Raw genomic sequence first — 12,026 nt, 5'->3', positions numbered from 1 at the left:
ATGTGTGTGGGTTGGTATGCTGTGTGTGAGCACATGCACACTGTGAGTCATGTGTATCTGTTCTGTTTCCTGCACCATAATGTACTTGTGCATGTGTATGTGCTGCGTCATATCTATACCATGTTCTATGTATAGTGAGTCTGTATCATGTTGGATGTGGGCAGTATTGTGCTTATATTATGTTGTGTATATGTACCAAGTCAGTATGCTCTTGTATATGTACTATGTGTCTGTATTGTTGCATGTGTACTGCATCTCTGTGCTGTGTGTATGTGTCAAGTCTCTAGTTCATATTGTGTCATACATCTATGCCATGCTGTGTATCTGTACTGGTTTGTCAATGTTGTGTGCCTGTAGCATGTTTGGAATCTACAGTGCTTAGCTGCATACCTTCAGATCAGCCTCTTTTTGGAGATCTGGGTACAGATTAGTGCATACACCTTGTATATGCCTTACTCTCCCCACCTCCCTTCCCAGGCTCTTTCATTACAGTTAACTACATTTGGCTTCTTGCCAGAATCCCTGTCTGGGGACTAGAGTTGCCGCCATGGAAGTGTGTGTGGGGTGATCTGTGGACAACTACTGTATCCCATAGTCCTCCCATGGCAAATGCCTTGCTCAGCACTAAGATTTCTGGGAAAGGCATTTTTGGACCCTTTATCAGACTCAAAGAAGGAAAGGGCACTGGGGTGGGGGAAGGGAGTGATGGCTCCCTCTCTAAACCTATCTACGTACAAGAAAAAAGACTTACAGGAAGTGGCAACTGCTTGAGTTTCTCTCTACACTGGATAGAAGCCCTTCTTTGTAGGGAGTAACTGCTGCACAGGTGTACTGGCTGGGTCAAGGGACGGCAACGGGGACCTCTACCAGCATGTCCCCATTAAAGTCACTAGAGGGCGCTATTATGTTGTCAGGATGAGTTTAGGATTCCAAATCACAAAAATTCCACAGGGCTCAGAAGTTGGGGGAGAAAAACACCAAGGAAAAGAATATAATTCTTCATTTCAAGGCCTTCCTGTTTTGAGGCTGAGTTAGGGAGGTAAGGACCACTTGTGAATGTCTGCTGCCTATTAGCCTCCCAGGGTCAGTCTGTAAGGCCACCATTACAAATCTTTTCAGAGTTTTGGTTATACAGCCCCTAGTAGATTCTCAATTTGGACTTCTCTTTTCCTTCCTGCTCCCCATTCACATGAAATAAAAGTAAAGTCGTACCTCCGAAAGAGATAAAATATGTGTAGAGACTGTGTGGTTATTTTGTATTGTTTTTCCCCAGACTGGAGGGCATACAAAAGGGAGTGTGATATAGAAAGGGTACCTTTTCTTCCTAGGGAAGGGCTGTACTTTAGTGTATCTGTCTTCACTATCAAGAATAAATGGGGCCAGGGATTTAGCTCAGTGGTTTTTGTCGCCTGCTGCGCAAGCGCAAGGACCCGAGTTCGATCCCCGGTACCAAAAAAAAAAGAATAAATGAACTCATTTCCTGAAATGTCACCACCATCTTAGAGAACACCTAGTCCAACTCTATCAGTTGAAAAAACAAGAAAACTGAGGTCCAGAGAAGAGTAGACACATTCAGACCAGAAGGCCTGCTTTCTGATTCCCAAGGTTCATTCCTCCTCAGCATCTGGTCCTCCAGCCCTTAAAAAACCTTCTTTCTTAAAATCCACCCACTTCCTCTCTCTCTCATAAAAAAAAAATTCCAGCCCCCACACACAGATACACACTATATGGCCTCTAGGACTGTTCCACTCCATTTAGCATCTAGGGATCAGGCTTCTCTATTTCCACACCTTTGGAAATTTCCTCTCCCCACCAGTCAATTGTTAATTTCTTTTCAACCTTCAAAGTCCACTTTCCCCCATTTTGCTTCCCATCCCCAGACCCAGCTGTGGATGCAGTTTTACCCTCTCACTGCATCCCTTGGGTACAGCACTCATTGCCCTGACTTACAGATAAATAACTGAAGGTGCAAATTAGACACGGATCTATTGCATTGATTAACATTTCCAATTCAACTCCCAGTTAGGCTGTGGGTATTAGTGACTCAAGTAATCACTGAGTATGTAAATGCAAATGCCTTCCTTCTCCTGAGCGCAGTAGGAAGAGGCGCATTTCTGGAAGGAAATGGAAACAGACTCCTGACCTAGAGGCTCATTTGATTCTCCAGTTCCCCTAAACTAGATTTTAAATGCAAGGCTGTTAATCCAAGGCTCAGGCTTCACACTTGAAATGGAGGACTTAGGTCCTGTGCCTCGGTGGACGCCCTTTCTCACCCCCTGCTGGAGAAGCTCTGTAGTGTGGAGTCGGCCAGTGAGTCCATTCTGGCCAGTAGAGGGAACCACCTAGCCCTGGCAGGTGTGTATGTGCGGGGGGCGGGGGGGGGGGGGTGTGTTGCAGCTGAAGCTGAAGATGTGCTCCAGATGCCCAGACAGCTGCACTTACCTTCCAGGATAGAGATTTTCCTCAGTTCCCTGTGTACACAGGGTCCCATGGGGCCCCAGGAAGTTTTTGTTTTTGTTTTTGTTTTAAACAGGGGCCTCAGATCTGGCCCTAAATCATCCATGTAAAAACAGTCAACCTCTTGTCTGGGGTAGATTCATACCACCCCGACTTCCCTTTGGGGCCCTGGTTCCTGCCCACTATCCTTACCCGGGAGGAAAGAGCTAGCTGCTCATCAAGTTTCTCCTGGTTTCCTTGGCCAAAGCTACTGGCTCTTGAAGGTGAGTTATGTAGGTGGAAAAGTAATTGAGCTCCTAAATTTCCCTAGCACTTGGCTGAGCCATAGCTGCCTCAACTGCATTCCCATAATGAAAAACTTTCCCATCTCACTAGGGAAATCAGAGCTTTGGGTTTCTGGTATGACAATGACTTTTCTTCTTGTATGTCTCTATGGCTTTGCTGCTAGCTTCCCCATTTGATCCCATCTTCTCCATCTGACCCTTGCCTACTCCATCTAATCTAGAGCTGATCTTTTTTTGCCATTATCACCTTCAACCTCATATCATAGTAGCAAAGACTCTGATGGCAGCACCTCTCCATCCCTGCAGTTATTCCTCATTTCCCTCACCTGTCACATCCACTATCTACTCTTCCCCAAGACTTCAGCAGACTTGTTGGTTCTGTACAGTATTTTCACATCTGACCAGAACAACCTGTAACCTGTGGATTACAGCTAGTCAGCTCGTCAGAATGTCCATAGGGTATTTTGGCCTTTGCCTGTACCACTTGTACATTACATGTGAACCTCCTTTTTTTGTTAGGTTTCTCCTACAAGGCCCACTTGTCTGTCTAGAGATCTGAAAGTTTGACTCCTTGATATCACAAGGTCTCTCTGGACTAGGGGTTCTCTGCTGTCAGCTTTAACCCAGCATCCCACCCAGTATCTTCCCATTTTGTCTCTTGTATGAGGATGGAGGGGTATCTAGAAACATTTGGCTCCAGAAACACAGGCCTACTTACCCCAAACCCAGGCCTGTTAATCATTCATTACACTCAAGTCCCTTTGCCCAAAGGTGCCTCTGACTGGGAGCCTCAAGTGCCAAATCACAGGTTCTGCCCAATTCTAATTTTGCAAATGGCCCTGTGAAAACCGCACTGACCTTTATACCTTGCTCATCCCAGAACAGGGCCACAGTGTTGTCCCCAACAGGAATGGACCTCCTTCTGTTCCAACATCTCAGGCAGCCACACAGTTGGCCTGGATTTGAGTCTGAAAAACCATGGAGGGAGCAAGACTAACATGGCTAAAGGCTTCCTTGCTGAAAGCCATTTTAAAAAAAATAGCAATGCAACCACCCCTGTCATGCTTCCCAAAGCCAAGCCACTCACCCTTCTCTCTTCTGCTTCTAAGACCACAGCCCAGAACCCTCAAACCCAGAATATGGAATTGGATTCTTGAAAGTGGGACCAAAACAAACAAATAAAAACAACAAAAAAAGGAAATAACAAATGGGACCTGGCTCTCTCCTTGCTGGAGTAGCCACTCCGCCAATCTTCACCCCAGCCCTCAGTCACCACCTAAGGAAAGAAAACCTGCAACAGACAGAATCTAAAGTGTTCAGTTAGCCCAGAAGTGCAGCAGTAATCTTGCCAGTGCCAGTTAAGAAACTGAAGGCAATGCCTCCTGCCAGCTGAGGGGCACAGAGAAGGAGGGAGACAGTAGACCCAATGACCCCACTCCCCAGACAAAGACAGTGCCAATAGAGACTCTGGGCTTTCTAGTGACCTTATTGCATCATTCCAATCCCCACAGGAGAAGAAAAGAGTCCTGCTGTGATTACCATCCCCTACTGAAATAGGGGAGGGGGATAATGAAAAGAAATTTTAAGGGGGGGCGCTGGTTTAACAAAATCGTCACTTTTTCTATTTGCTCTGGGTTCTTCTGCCCTGGACTTGGCCAAATCGCGGCCACACCCCCTCCCTTTCTCTGAGGGGCTGCTGTCACCTGTACTGTGGTTGGAGGGGAGGGGGTGCAGGAAGGTAGTATAAGATTTACAGGCTGGCGTAGCTTTCAGGGTGGATTTTGTCTCAAGCGGCCCAGGCCCCAGTATGCAAGTACCGGGCTTGGCCAAGCGAAGGAGTCCAAGCCCTCCAGGGATGGCCAGGACACACCCACTTGTCCACGGTTGAGAACCGGGATCCAGCTAACTGAGCTCTGGGTCTCAGGGGTCTGGGAGAGCTAAGTAGAAGACTCGAAGCTGGGGCGTCTCAGGAATGGGAGGGGGGCCCAGAAAGACAACATCTGCCCAGCTGCCTCAAAGCAGCACCCGGCCGCCACCCTCTCCCCTGAGCTAACCCTGGTTCCATAAGTCGGGGGATTTACCTGCCTGGGGTTCAGCCACCCCGTCAAGACCTTTCCTCTACTTCCAATCGCTCCGGCTGGCGGGGCTGGGGAGCCGCAGCCCCGCGGCCGCAGCTGCAAACCCGGGCCCAGCCTGCTTCCCCTGGCTCTTCTCTCGCCTCAGCGCACAGGCTCCCGGAGGGGAAAAGCTGCAGCCCCCAGTGCAAGAGCCCAGCTGGTTCACCGCCACAGCTGCCCGTCTGCGATAGAGCCCCTGCTCAGCAACCGCTCCCTAGCCCTTCTCTCCTATGACGTCACCCGGGCTCTGCACCGTACCTAGGCCAATCAGATGGTGAGCATAAAACTAAAATCGCCCTGAGTGGGCTACTGGGGACCAATCTTTTGTTTCCAGGCAGGAAGCGCCCGGGAAAAGGTGGGGGGGGGGCTAAAGAGGAGGGAAAGAGGAGAGGGAAAGGAAAAGGAGATGGGAAACTTCTACAGTCAGGGTTATGTAGAGGGAGGTGGGGCCACCAATAAAGAGGCACCTGACAGGAGGAGGGGAGGGGACAATTCATGTATCTTCTTTACTTGGCCACATCAGAAGAATGGGCTTTCAGATGACTTTTCAAGAGAGGGAATCTAACCATCTACAGGGGCATACTTGATTGGGGAAAATTATTTGAATTTGGGACACCACCTGTCATGCAAGCAGGTTACACGGAAAACTCAGAGGCACATGTGGCAGTTAGACTCAAAGAGCTAGCAATCTAGGCAGGGACACTCCTTTTCTACACATGAAACAAACCTCAAAACACAGCATTATACAAAAAAGAATAATTCTTCTACTTTAAGTTGAGTGTATGTGCGCATTCTTCTGATGTGGCCAAGTAAAGAAGATAAAGTGATAACTTTTAGAAGAAAGGGATATCTCTTTTTGAGTAATTCATTTTCAATTGTGATAAGACAGGGAATTGAGAAAGAACAATGACCAAAACTATGAAAAAACAGGAAAGAGGGAGGCAATTACATAATCCAGACAAGTTTTAATGATCAATGTGAGTTATATTTTCCTTAATTAAAAATCTGTATTTATGCAAACATGCATTACATGAACACTGTAGAAAGTGGTTAGAGCTGGGACTTGTTTCTAAATCTGAGCCCAAAGTCTATGCTTTTTCCAAAAGGTTCAGTGTATTCCTACAAAAAATTAAACATGATATTATGGACTATTAAATGCATACCTGATTTTAATAAACAGAATATACAAAATTGAGGGTTTTTAAAATTCAGGGATTTAAAAGTAGGTTTTTGTTGGTGGTAGTTGTCTTCTTGTGCAAAAATTCCCAATATTCTCCCTCTCATACCCTTGATTAATAGGTTGAATTTAGGATGGTTCTGCTTCAAATGACTTTACAGATATCCTTTTAATTAACTATGGATTAAAAAAAGGTAACCACATCACATTGATTTTTTTACATTGTAAAAGTAACCTAAAGAATATTGCTCGGGCCGGGGATTTAGCTCAGTGGTACCACCGCCTGCCTCGCAAGCTAAGGACCTGAGTTCGATCCCCAGTACCAAAAAAAAAAAAAAAAGAATATTACTCATCTAACTGGATGTTATTCACTTAATGTTAACATCTCTGATTTGTAATATTTATTTGAGTTATTTTAAACAAGAACTTTTTAAATAAAAAGGAAGATATAAACAGATTTTCCCGGATAATGATTTAAATTGGGTCTTTCAAGCTACTGATTTAAATTATAATTAAAAAGTATTTTATTTCACTCTAATCTTCCCATATACCTCAGCTATAACAGAGTCACTGCACATGGTTATTTACTTTTGTCGTGTGTATATTTCTTCTCTCCCTGGTGATTATAGAAACTAGCATGGGAACAAAATCCTATAAAGTGCTTCACAAATTGAAGCATAGTAATGTCATCCAAAAAGGACTGAATTTAGGACCCAAACAACACAAATGACTTGCGTTTTCCTATAAAAAGGTGACAATCTACATTATTCTTGATATCAGAAAGTAGTCTTTATTGCCAATGTGACTTGGCCTCCAAGAATATAGGGCAATTGGGAACTTTCAGGGAAGGGATTTAAAGCTCAAATATCTTAAAGACTTCATCTGTGTAATTTTTTTCACTCAGTTGAGTAAGTTAAGTGTATTCGATGCATTTTCAACCCTACTGTGTTCTTAAACTAGGATATTGAGTAAGTTAAGTGTATTCAATGCATTTTCAATTTAGGATCTTTTCAACTTATGTTGGGTTTATTGGGATATAATCTCACTGAAAGTGGAAGAGTGTTTGTACTTATTGTTTGTATTTTTTTTTACAATGAGCATGTACTATATTGTGCTTGTAAAGACAGCATTGAAAAGGGAAAATATAGCTTTCTTTGGATTAGAATAAAAACAACCAGATAAGCAAAGCACTCTGGCTATCCTGAAAGAAATCTTAGTGCCACGCTAATAGTTCCGAATGAGGAATCAAGGGTACAGTGTGACACATTGAGGTGAGCCAGATGTGGGTAGACAGTGTATGCAAGGCAATAATGTTCAGCCCAATGACCAGCAGCAACCAGAAATTCTTGCATTCCTTCACACCCCACCTTAATTTTCACAGCCAGAAATTGTTCCTGGTAGCAGACTTGTAGTTTGTGCAGCTCTCAGTCTGTACAACTTTTGCTATGGCAGATGAATTTTTTTAAAAGTGCCCCTCCCCACCCATTTGCTCTGAATAGAAAGGAACCTGGCTCTACAGTTGGTGTACAGACACTAGCTAGGAGCACAATATCTACTACTCTGTCACTTGTGGGCTGATCACGACAACCTGTTGCCATCACTGTAGTCTGGCTCTCCTGAGTTCCTTCCTTCCTGTCTCCTCATTGACATTATTAGGGGCTCCGGTTCTTCTGGAGCAGGTAGCATTGGGAGTTGCCTGCTGGGCAAAGAGCAAGGACCCTCAGGGATGCCAAAAGGTATCATCCTAGGCACCTGAAATCCCAGAGGCTGAGGCAAGAGAGAAGCTCATATCTAGAAGGAAATCACCATCCTGTTGGATCCATAGAGCTCTTGTGGAAAATGAGGAGATCCTGATTCTAGTTCACTCTGTGGAGAGGAAGCCTTGAGCAAGGCTCAGATTTCCCTGGGCATTATTTTTCTCTTCTGTCAAACTTGCCTGTCTCTCTGAACTGTTGTAGGCATGCAAATAGCTAATGGAAGGAAAGTGGACTTAATTGTTTTTCAGAGCTGTACACCTCCTTAATAAAATTGAGGAATCTCCATTTACATATGCTCCCAGCTCCCAAAGTGTTGGCCACCTGGGAACGGAGGGTCTGTCTTAACCTTTCCTCACTATAATTAGCCCCTGTTAGAGACCTGTCCTACAGAACCCGTGAGTTTTCTGAAGCCCTTTGCCTCTGCACTTCTCCTTTCCATGAGAGAGTTAGCAGAGGAAAAGCAGAAGACAATTAAATCCAGGTGGCTCTGGGTGAATTAATGAGAATTAAGAAGTTCCTGTCCTCTGACTTAGTTTTAAGTAGCCTTGCTTCTACCATAGTCTTACATATTAAACCACATTATTTAATTGAACTGATGCTCTTTTTTACTTTTCTCCCAAGAGGATCATATTATATATTCCTTTGCTACACACTCTTGATCACTGCACTGCCAAAACCTAAGTCAAATGCAGAGTGAATTGAATTTGGAAAGTTGGTTCTGTTGCCCTCCTCATTTAACTAGGAGAGAGGGAGGGGGAGAGGGAAAGGGAAAGACAGAGAGGGAGACAGAGAGACCGAAGCAACAAGGAGGCAAATAAAAAACCAAATTTTATCTTTTTTTTTTTTTTGGACCGGCTGGACTGTGATGTCATGTTTTCCCGGCTCACCTGTGATTGGCTGCTCAGTTCAGCATCTGCTGAGAGCTAAAGGCTGATTATTTGCCAGAGATACAGACCTTTCAGGGAAGCTTTGAATCATTGCTGGTTGTCGTGACAACCTGGGCAGTGTCTGCTCCTGATAACCACATAATGAGGTTGTCAGGAACAGAAGTGCCCCAGTCCTCACACTCAACCATCTGAGGTGGTGAGCAATGAAACACTTCTCTCAGGAGGTACAGGGGAAAATGTCAGCCAAATGATGACAATCCCCTCTTATATGTTAGTCAAATCCTGGAAACAATGTATTTTTTGTTTGTTTTTTGAGTTAGGGTCCTTGCTTAGTAGTCCAGTATGGCCTAGAATTAATTCTCTATATAGTTGAGGCTGGCCTTAAATTCATGATCCTTCTGCATCCACCTCCCAAGATCTGGGATTACAGGGGAGCCTAGAAACAATGCCTTTCTTTAGGAGTTCCTTATCTACTATCACTGGGTTTATCTAGAACCTATTTGTTATAATGCAGAGACCTGAGGAACCGGTAGTAAAAGGTGAGGTATCTCTGCAACTGGCCAGTAAAACTAAACAAAGGGAGGTGTTAGTGAAATGCCAAATTGATTAGGGTAAGACCCAGTACCTGTCTTCAATGATTTGGCTATTAGAGTGGGCCAGGGGCAATAGGGGCATGTGTCAAAGACAGCAGGTCAGGCTGACATCACAGATCACACTGTGGCTGCATAGATGTCCTCCAGAGTTTGGGCAGTGAGATTGGATATGCAGTTCCACGCAAAAGAAATTCATCTTTTAAGTAAGATAGATCTTTTAAGTCCAAGCCACTTAAATAGCTAAAGGGGTAAATACTATCTCTGAAAAAATAAAGTTGAAAACTCACCACTGGAAGACAATACCTTCCAAAAATATCTTTATATCAATTACATGGTCTCTTTGCCTTACTTGACCTCAACTCTCAGCACTAAAAAAGAGGAAACACAAACACACACACACACACACACACACACACACAGAGGATCATGGAGAAAACAAGGCAACAAAAGATTCAAAGGTAGCCCAACTCTCTCCAGGCAGACTCAAGAAGCATAGATGGAGAGGAAAGCAAACACCAGGTAGCAGAACTTCAAATACTGATGAATTGATTAAAGAGTGAAAGAAACTCAGTGAGTTTAAAGAGGACATTACCCAAAAATTTATGAAATTATCATACAAAATGACTAATTTGGATTAGGAGGAAACAAGTAAAAAATTGGAAAGACTGAACAAAACAGTTCAAAACATGAAAGACAAATTTACTACAGATATAGAATCCATGAAGAGACATCAGACAGAAATACCAAATAGAAAAAATTGCATAGAATTTATAAAATGCAGAAATGACCAATGTGAATATTGAGTTTGTGAAATTGAGAGAAAAATGTTAAATTATGATGAATTACTCACAGAAGCCTTAAAAATAATAAGAGAACAAGAAAAATTCATCCAAATATTACTAGATGACACTAATAAGAGCAACCTAAGGCTAACTGGAGTTAGAGAGAAACTAAGGGAATAAGTTTGTTTTTATAAATCATAACAGAAAACTTCCCAAGTATGAGGAAAGAGTTCAACATACAAGTAAAGGAGCCCTATAGAACACCAACCATGATGACAAAAGAGGCTCTACAGTACACATTATAATAAAAATGACAGATATCCACCAAACCCCCCCCCCAAATTTTAGCAGTGGTCAGACAAGTGCAAAAAGTCATATATAAAGGTAATCCCATTAGAATTACAGCAGATTTCCCAACACACACTTTAAAGGACAGAAGAGCTTGGAGTGAAGTAATTGAAGCTTAAAAGCAAACAACTTCCAACACATATTAACATATCTGGCAAAACTTCTTTTTCAAAATAGATGGAGAAATAATGGCATTCCATGAAAAAAGAACAATTCATCAGATTTATGAACACCAAACCAGCACTCCTGAAAATACACAAAAATATCCTAGACAGAAAAAAATCAAGCCAACAAAGCCAAAATTCCAGATGGCATGAATACATCAAGCAAGGAAATAGATAAAACAAATGAAAAAGAAAGAAAAGAAAAGAAAAACAGAGAAGTAATCAATACAAACAAAGTGCAATGATAGGCATAGGTCAAAATCTCTCAGTAGTAACTCCCAAGATTAATGTCCTCAACTGCCCAATTAAAAGACATAGATTGGGGGCCAGGGATTTAGCTCAGTGGTTCCACTGCCTGCTTCACAAGCGCAAGGTCCCGAGTTCAATCCCCGGTACCAAAAAAAAAAAAAGACATATATTGGCAATTAGATTAAAAACAGAATCCTACAATCTGGTGCATTCAAGAAACTCATCTAATGGATGGACTAAAAATAGACTAAAAATCAAAAGATGGAAAACAATATCTCACGTACTAGGATACCTAAAACAAGCCAAGGTGACAATTTTACTCTCCAACAAACTAAACTCCAAGCTGAAATTGATCAGAAGAGACAAAGCACATCACTACATACCAATTACAGGAAAAATCCAACAAGAAAAGATAACACTTATAAATATACATGCACCAAACACTGGACCAGCTATCTTCATAAAACAAATACTGCTGGACATAAAAGATCAAATAGGGCTGGGGATTTAGCTCAGTGATACTGCCACCTGCCTTGCAAGTGCAAGGTCCTGAGTTCGATCCCTGGCACTGAAAAAAAAAAAAAAAGATCAAATAAACACTAACATAATCATAGTGCATGAAGTCAATATCCACTTTCACAAAGAGATAGATCAAATAAAATACCAATAAAGAACTATCAGACCTGAATCACATACTTGAACATATGGACTTAATAGATAATTGCAGAGTACTTTACCCTACTTCAACAGAATACATATTCTTCTTAGTATCACACAGAACTTTCTCCAAAATAGACCACATACTAGTCAACAAAGCCTGTTTAAAAATATTAAAAAAATATAAATCACCCCATGTTTACTATCAGACCATTGTGAAATGAAATTAGAAATGAATCATAGAAGAAATCACAAAAAATTTAGGACCACCTCTAAATTTAATAACACATTCCTGAACACCCAATGTATCATGGAGAAATCAAGGAAAATTTTCAACAATTTCTGGAAGCAAATGATAATCTCAGTAAAATACACCTGAACATGAGATGCAATTAAAGCAATTACAAGAGGGAAGCTTATTGCAATTAACATTCACATTACAAAACCTGAGCAAGCTCAAATAAATAACCTACTGAGGAATGTTAAGATACTTGAAAAATAACAATCCAAGACTGAAATTAAAAAGGGAAATCATAAATATTAGAGTAGATAAT

At 42.3% G+C, this 12,026-nt stretch overlaps 1 protein-coding gene across 8 annotated transcripts in view; it reads right to left on the bottom strand.

Annotated features, from left to right (window-relative positions):
- The window catches only part of Pak3 (p21 (RAC1) activated kinase 3), a 308,173-nt gene that overhangs the window by 116,141 nt on the left and 180,006 nt on the right, over positions 1-12,026 (bottom strand). Inside the window, exons 1-2 of one of the 8 annotated variants that reach the window (XM_013078347.3) lie at positions 4,823-5,090; positions 3,600-3,709 (exon numbers count right to left, since the gene is read on the bottom strand). The exons of 3 other annotated variants lie outside the window; for them this stretch is intronic. The gene's annotated coding sequence lies outside the window, so the exon portion shown is untranslated. Of the gene's footprint in view, positions 1-3,599; positions 3,710-4,822; positions 5,091-12,026 lie in introns of those variants that run through there. 4 more of the 8 variants (XM_087196762.1, XM_013078346.3, XM_013078349.3 and 1 more) reach the window with 4 other exon arrangements.

Source organism: Heterocephalus glaber, unplaced genomic scaffold (assembly GCF_053883595.1).
Source record: "Heterocephalus glaber isolate CG9 unplaced genomic scaffold, H.glaber_assembly_v1.0 deba00001613, whole genome shotgun sequence".
NCBI lineage: Eukaryota > Metazoa > Chordata > Mammalia > Rodentia > Bathyergidae > Heterocephalus > Heterocephalus glaber.
The sequence above is the reverse complement of the archived record's forward strand: the minus strand, read 5'-3'. Positions and strand labels throughout refer to the sequence as shown.